The sequence below is a fragment of the Elephantulus edwardii genome, unplaced genomic scaffold (assembly GCF_000299155.1).
Source record: "Elephantulus edwardii isolate Elephantulus edwardi_28Jun2011 unplaced genomic scaffold, EleEdw1.0 scaffold00313, whole genome shotgun sequence".
NCBI lineage: Eukaryota > Metazoa > Chordata > Mammalia > Macroscelidea > Macroscelididae > Elephantulus > Elephantulus edwardii.
Window position 1 is genome coordinate 1,083,718 of NW_006400063.1, and position 7,352 is coordinate 1,091,069.

A 7,352-nucleotide genomic window follows, 5' to 3' on the forward strand; every position below is an offset into this window, starting at 1 on the left:
AACTCAAGACTTGAATTTGTTTTTCAGTTCTTTGGGCTTAAGAAATGCTGAGTGAGTTAAGCCCCTTTGATTTTCTGACTCCAGTTCTTTGGACATCTCATTATAATACTTTACTTTGTCTTCCTGCTCTGTTGTTTGAAATCTTCTGCTCAACTCATTAATATCTTGATTCCACCCCACCCTTTGCTTTGGTTTCTCTGCTCTCTGGTGCAATATTCAGTCTTTTCTGACATCCATCTTGGTCTTTCCTGCCACCTCTGTCTTTGTAATCACTCACTGCATTTTCCCTGGATGATATTCTTGATATCCCCCCAGAGCACATCTGGTCTTTACTCCTTATTGTTCAAGGCTTCAAACCTGTTTCTGAGATGGTTTTGAAATTCAAATGGGATAAATTCAAGGTCATGTTTTGGTTCCCATGGATTTGATTTAATTTTCCTTTGCTTCAGCTTGAACTTGCATATGAGTAGTTTGTGATCTGTTTCATAATCAGCGACTGGCCTAGTTGTCACAGCTGATACTGAGCTTCTCCAGTGGTTCTTTCCACAAATGTAATGGATCTGAATCTTATGCATATCTTCAAGTGAAATCCATGTGTATAGCCTGCATTTACGGTTTTTATTTTTTTTTTTCAATTCTGGTGTGTGTGTGTGTGTGTGTGTGTGTGTGTGTGTGTGTGGTCAAATTGGATATCGGATCTGACTGGTACAGGAAGAGATTGCCCTTCCTTCTCCAGCAGAGCATCTAGTGGATTGGAACTGCATACCTCTGAGATTGCAGTGCAGCTTCATGCCACTAGGTCACCAGAGGTCCCTGCATTTATGTTTCTTATAAAACGTATTTGCAATGAATAAAATGTTGATTGTACAAAATTCTATCGTTCTGTTTCCAGCTTCATTTCTGTCATCAAGTCCACAATATATAGAAGGATTAAGAAAAAACATCCTCAAATTAAAAATAAAAATCTCTGCAAGATCAAATATTAATTTTGTTTTCTTTCAAATTCACTAAAAAAGCTAAAAAAGTAATAATTATGTAAAAATTTTATTTTACTGTTTTAATATTTGTTCAGTTGTTTATTGTTGACTTTAAAATGCTACAGCAGGCCTAAATTAATGAATTCCAGAAGAAAAAAAACTCAATTTCTCAAACCTTTGATTTCTAAATAAGTACCATAAACCACATGCAGAACTGATAGGGAAGATTCGAAACCCAGTAAACAAGAGGTAAATGAGATCACCAGATAAATTTTTAAAACCTTAAAACAGACTCACAAAACTTATAATTTCCTTTAAATGACACACAAATAGATAAATACACTGACTCCCTTGTTATAATCGTGATTCATGTTGCCAGAGACAGTTCAAGTTGATGGTTTTACCTTGAAGAGGACGTGGAATTTCATGTATTTTGTTCAAGTTTGTTCACACTATTGATAAAAAAAGTCACTATCCTTTTTTACTTTGTTTAAAGTATGGCTACAATCTGAAGTATTTAATGGAAAATGGGGATTCAGTCCTGTGAAACTCAGTATCATTTTTTAAAAATTTGTAAGTTCTTTTAAAAAAAAAAAAAAGGTTTGGTTTTGTTGACTGTTGCTATTGATCTGCTTTTTTTTTTTTTAAATGTTCACAAACTCTGACAGAACTTTTCTTTGCTGGTTTTATGGCCTCTTCTGTTCTATTCAGCTCCACATTGAAGGCACAAGTGGGGCTGGTGCTGATGAGGAGATTGAGGCAGAGGGGCTGGGACTAGGGTAAAGGTGGCAGTGGCAGTGACAGCAAAAGCAGCAGCAGCAGCAGCAGCAGCAGCAGAGTGCTTCCCAGAGCTGTCACCTGAAGGGTGAGCTGTGGGAGCAGGAGAGGGCCAGTGAGTGCTGGGGATGGGTGAGATGCGAGAGTACAGGAACAGGGCCAGCCACACTCTTCATTTTCTATGTTTCTTCTCTTTGTCACTACTTTTGGCACTGCTGTCTGTCTGTATGGTGGTTAGGGTTGTTACTGAGGTAAATTTTGTCCACAGCCTTGGGCGCCTCAGTGAGATAATTCTGCAGGGTTATGATGGCAGCACACACTGCTTGACTGTTGAAGCCCTGGGAGATGAGGTTGAATTGGGTCAAGCAGCTCTGGATGCCTGGCTCCAGGATGGGGTTGCGCTGTGAGTTCCCAAGGGGAGAGTGGTCCTGGGCCAGCAAATCAGTAAACTCTTTGCATATTTGTTTTGTAGCAAAGAGCATGGTTTGTTTGTTTTTTTTTCTTGTCAGTTGTTCATTGGGATCGAAATATAGCCAGTTAAGGAATTCAGTTACTGCTTTGGCAGGAAATTTGGTTTCACACACATGTACCTAAAGTCCCTGCTTCTTCCTCCACTATTGATGTAAGCAACGTGACATTGGCAGCTTTATGTCTCCCTGGGGCAGGTTTAATACTATTTTTTCCAGTCTCTCTCTCTCTTTCTCTCTCTCTCTCTCTCTCTCTCTCTCTCTCTCTCACACACACACACACACACACACACACACAAGGAGATGAAATCAGTTACTTGGGGAAACGACAGCCATTTTAACAAATGGTGTTGGCAAAATTGGAAAACTATCTGTAGACTCAAGCAGGATCCACACCTCAGTCAATATGCAAAAACCAACTCAAAGTGGATTAAGGACCTAGGATGAAAACCAAGGACTACAAACGTCATTAGAGAAAAGCTTAGAAGAACTCTAGAAGCCCTAAACATAAACCATAAACATAAACAGTCTTCCAAGCATCCTGGGAAACTTAAAACCAGGAGAGTATAGTAAAATAGATGAATGGGACTTTAAAAAAATAAAATCCCTATGCACATCCGAAAACTTTTTCAACAGGGTAAAAATGGAAGACTTAGATTGGGAAAAAATATTTGGCAATGACATGTCTGATAAAGGACTTATATCTAGAGTTTATAGAATACTCAAGCGCCACAAGATAAAAGTAAACAACCCAAAGACAACTGTAAACTCCCCTAAAACAAATAAGATGTAACACACACACACACACACACACACATACATATACATACACACGAATCAAAACATAGAACCAATAAATATTCCAGAGGCAGGAAGGCTGATGAAATGCTCTGAATAGGAATTCAGAAGAATGGTGGTCAAGTATTTAAACAAGATGGGAGAAATTTGAACAATATAAATAATCCAAATGAAAGAGCTAGAAGAGTTGGAAAAAATCAGTGAAAACCAAAATTGATTAAACCAATAGAATATTAGAAACCATAAAAAATAATAAAGTGTAATCTGGAATAATAAAACCAACATTATAGAAGCTATACATATGTACAGGGACAAAAGAGCAGACTGAAGAAAGGGAACATAGAATCAGTGAAAGAGAAGACAAAATCCTTAATGCTAATCTACTAGAGGAAAAAGCAAAATGATGAAGGAAAGAAAAATGAAAAAAACATAAGAATTATGTGGGATACCATCAAGAGAAATAGCATACATATGTTTGGAATTCCAGAACAGGAAAGGAGGAGGGGTGGGAAGCACCAAGAAAATAGTGTTAGATAATGAGCAGAAAACTTTCCAGTGTCATGAGAAAATATATATTTAAAAAACCTGAGCATATCCCTAACAGGACAAATTCCAAAGGAAAAACTTCAAAATGTTCTCCAAAATCAAATAAAATGATAGAATGCTGAAAGCAACTCAAGAGAAAAAATGAAAGCAAATTATATTAATCTCTGATTTCTCAGCAGAAAACATGTGGGACAAAGGGGTGGCATATAAAAAAATGTTAAAGAAAGTAACTATCACATGAGAATCCTATAGTCAGAAACACTGTCCATCAAATATGACAGAGACATTAGGACATTCCCAGAAAAGCAGAAGGTAAGAGGATTTGTGAAAATAAGATCACCTTTGCAAGAAATACTAGTGGAAGTTCTTCATACAGAGGCAGTACAGAAAAGGGTATGGCTTTAAGTACCCATCAACAACACACACACACACACACACACACACACACACACACACAAAATCAACAAATTGGCAGCATAAAAATCAACCTAACAATAATCACACTATATGTACCAATGAAGGTAAAAATAAAATTAGAAGAATGGATAAAAGCTCAAATTCATCAATATGCTGTGTACAAGAGACACGCTTGAGATGAGAGGATAAAACGAAACTAAATAGAAAATGATGGGGAAATGTATGTCAAGAAAATGACAACAAAAAGAAAAAAATGGGAATATTAATCTCTAATAAAATAGAATTTGGGGTACTTAAGAGCATAACAGGCAAGCATGATCATTATGTATGCTTAAAGTGTCAATAGAAGAAGAAGGCATAGCCATAATTAATATTTACACCCCAAACGACAGTGCTAACAATTATATAAAACAAACTTGAAAAGACTAAAAGAAAGAAACAGACAATATCACAAATGTAGTAGGTGACTTGAATCCATTGCTCTTGTGGAAAGGTAAGCCAGCTGCCCACCACATAGTCATTTTTAACTGGCATCATCTTGATCAAAACCTCTGACACCATTGCTCAGAATCCAGCTAAGACATCATTCTTCCTGGGGCTTCATCCTGTGTTGCCATCCAGAAAGGCCCCAGAAACCAGCATCTATAGGAATAAGGATTTGGAGCAGAAGAACAGAGACAAGGTCCTTTCTGCACACCATCAGAGAGAGTAATGAAGAGTCTGGGAACCTGGGCACACCACTCCAGACCAAGGAGGGTAAGAGACTTCAGGAGAGAGGGCTACAACTAGAAAATTATAAGTTTTCCATCCCAGATAATTTAACTGCAGGACCAGAGAGGAAGGGACAGAAGCAATTGCTCTCCTCCATCCCCAGATCCAGGAAAATTTGAGGAGAGAGGAAAGAACAAAAGGAAATATCACAGTTAGGGTGAGTTAACCTCCCCCTCCCTATGAGAATGTTGACATCTACAGCTGAAGCAAGTCTTCCTGTGGGCCCAAGGACCTGAGAGAAATTTGGGCAGTGTAAACTGCCTCTCTCTCTTCTGGAGTAGTGAGCTCCCTAGCCCATGTAGACAGAAAAAGGATCTGTTAGGGCAGCAGGCAAGAAGAAAAAAAACAAAAACAAAAACAAAAAAACACGATAAAGACACAGAAGAAAGAGATTGCATCCCATCTACACAAAACCAAAACAAGAGTTCACACCCCAAAACTATCAAAACACAGAATTAGTGGATTTCCTGAAGCCAGTGGATTTCCTGATGGAACTCTTTGACACAGAATTCAAAAGAGTAGTGATCGAATATTTGCAATGGGAGAAAGAAAAACCTCAAAGAATTGCAAGATTCTATAAGCAAAAGCCAAGAGGAACTTAAAAACAATTCAAGACAATGCAGATAAAACAAATGAAATATTAGAAACCCTAGATAAAGAAAAGACTGCAATCCAGAATATTAAGACCAGTACTTCAGAAGTTGTCAACATGTTGCAGAATTGAACAGATGGAGCACAGAATCAGTGAAATGAGAGACAGAGCTTTCAGCATTGATCAGCCGGAGGAAAAAAAAAAAAGGAATCAAACAGGAGGAAAATTAAGAAAGCCTAATAATGTGGGACAGCCTTAAATGGAATAACACGTGTATAATTAGAGTTCTAGAAAAAGAAGAAGAAAAAAAAAAGACGTGGGGAAGAGTTACTAGAAGACTTTCCAGGAATAATGAAGAATGAGAGAATATGTATAAAAAAATTGCTTTAGTTTTCTGCAAATAATTTTTCAATTTTACCAACACCATTTCTTAAAATGACTGTTGTTTACCCACTTAACTGTTCTGGGTTCTCAATTCTATTCCATTAACCTATGTGTGTCATTATACCAATATCTGCTGCCTTGATCACCCCAGCAATGTAGTAGGATTTGAAATCAGGGAGTGAGATGCCTCATACATTGTTTCTCTTTTTCAGAAGTGCTTTCCTTGTTCAGGGTCTCTTTCCATTCCAGATGAAATATGAAATTGCCTTTTCCACCTGGTTGAAGAATGGAATAATTATTTTTATTGAGATTGCATTGAACGTATAGATTTTCTTTGGTAGAATTGTAATTGTCATGATATTGACTTTTCCTGTCCAAGAGCAAGGTATTTCCATTTCTCCCAATTTCTTTTTGTTTCTTGTAGTAATGTTTTGTAATTTTCTTTGAAAAGTTCTTTTGTGTTTCTAGTTAGATTTACTCCCAAGTGTTTAATTTTCTAATTAGCTATTGTGATGGGTATTGTTTTTCCTTAGCTCCTATTCGATATTATCTTTGTCACTGTTAATTGATTTTTGTATGTTGATCTTGTATCCTGCCATTTTGCAGAATTGGTCAACTATATCCAGTTATTTTCTTACTGAGTCTTTAGGGTTTTCCGAGTATACTATCATAATAACATCTGCATATAGAGAAAATTTTACCTTCTCTTTGCCAATTTGGATACTTCTTATTTCCTTCTTTTGTCTTATTGCTATCACTAAGACTTCTAACACAATATTGAATAGGAGATGTGATAGTGGGCATCCTTGCCTAGTTCCTGTTCTCAAAGGGAATGCCTTTAATTTCTTTCCATTGAATACAATCTTAGCTCTTGGCTTGGAGTATAAACTTTTACTATGTTGAGGGACTTCGCCTCTATTCTTATTTTGTTGAGTGTTTCAATCAGGAAAGGGTGTTGAATTTTGTTAAAGGACTTTTCTGCATCAATTGATAGGAACATGTGGATCTTGTTCTTTGTTTTGTTACTATGATGTATTACACTGATTGTCTTTCTTATGTTCAATCATCCTTGCATACCTGTTATGAACTCACTTGGTTATGTTTTTGATGTATCATTGGGTTTTATTAGCCAAATTTTATTCAGGATTTTTACATCTATGTTCATGAGAGATACCGGCCTATAGTTTTCTATTTTGGTGGTGTCTTTACCTGGCTTTGGTATCAAAGATAGGTTTGCTTCATAGAATGGAACAGATAATTATCTGGGATAATTCAACCTTTTTCTATTTTCTGAAATTGTTTATGTAGAATTGGTGACAGCTCTTTTCTGAATATTTGATAAAATTCATTTGTAAAACCATCCGGTCCAGGGCTTCCGCCCTCCCTGCCCCCTAGAAGTTGTTTTATTATCTTTTCAATTTCTTCTTTTGTAATGTGTCTGTTCAGGTGTTCCATTTAGGTCTGTGTCAATTTAGGTAGTTTGTAATTTTCTAAGTATTTGTCCTCTAGGTTTTCATATTTGTTTGAGTACAGTTTTTCCATAATATTCCATTTTTAGTCTTTTTTACTTTGTTCTGTTGTGACATTGCCCGTTTCATGACTTAATCAGATTATTTGTGTCTT

General features: G+C 36.6%; 1 pseudogene; it reads right to left on the minus strand.

Annotated features, from left to right (window-relative positions):
* Positions 1-1,926: 1,926 nt before the first annotated feature.
* LOC102875099 lies at positions 1,927-2,443 on the minus strand (annotated as a pseudogene).
* Between the last annotated feature and the right edge of the window lie 4,909 nt (positions 2,444-7,352).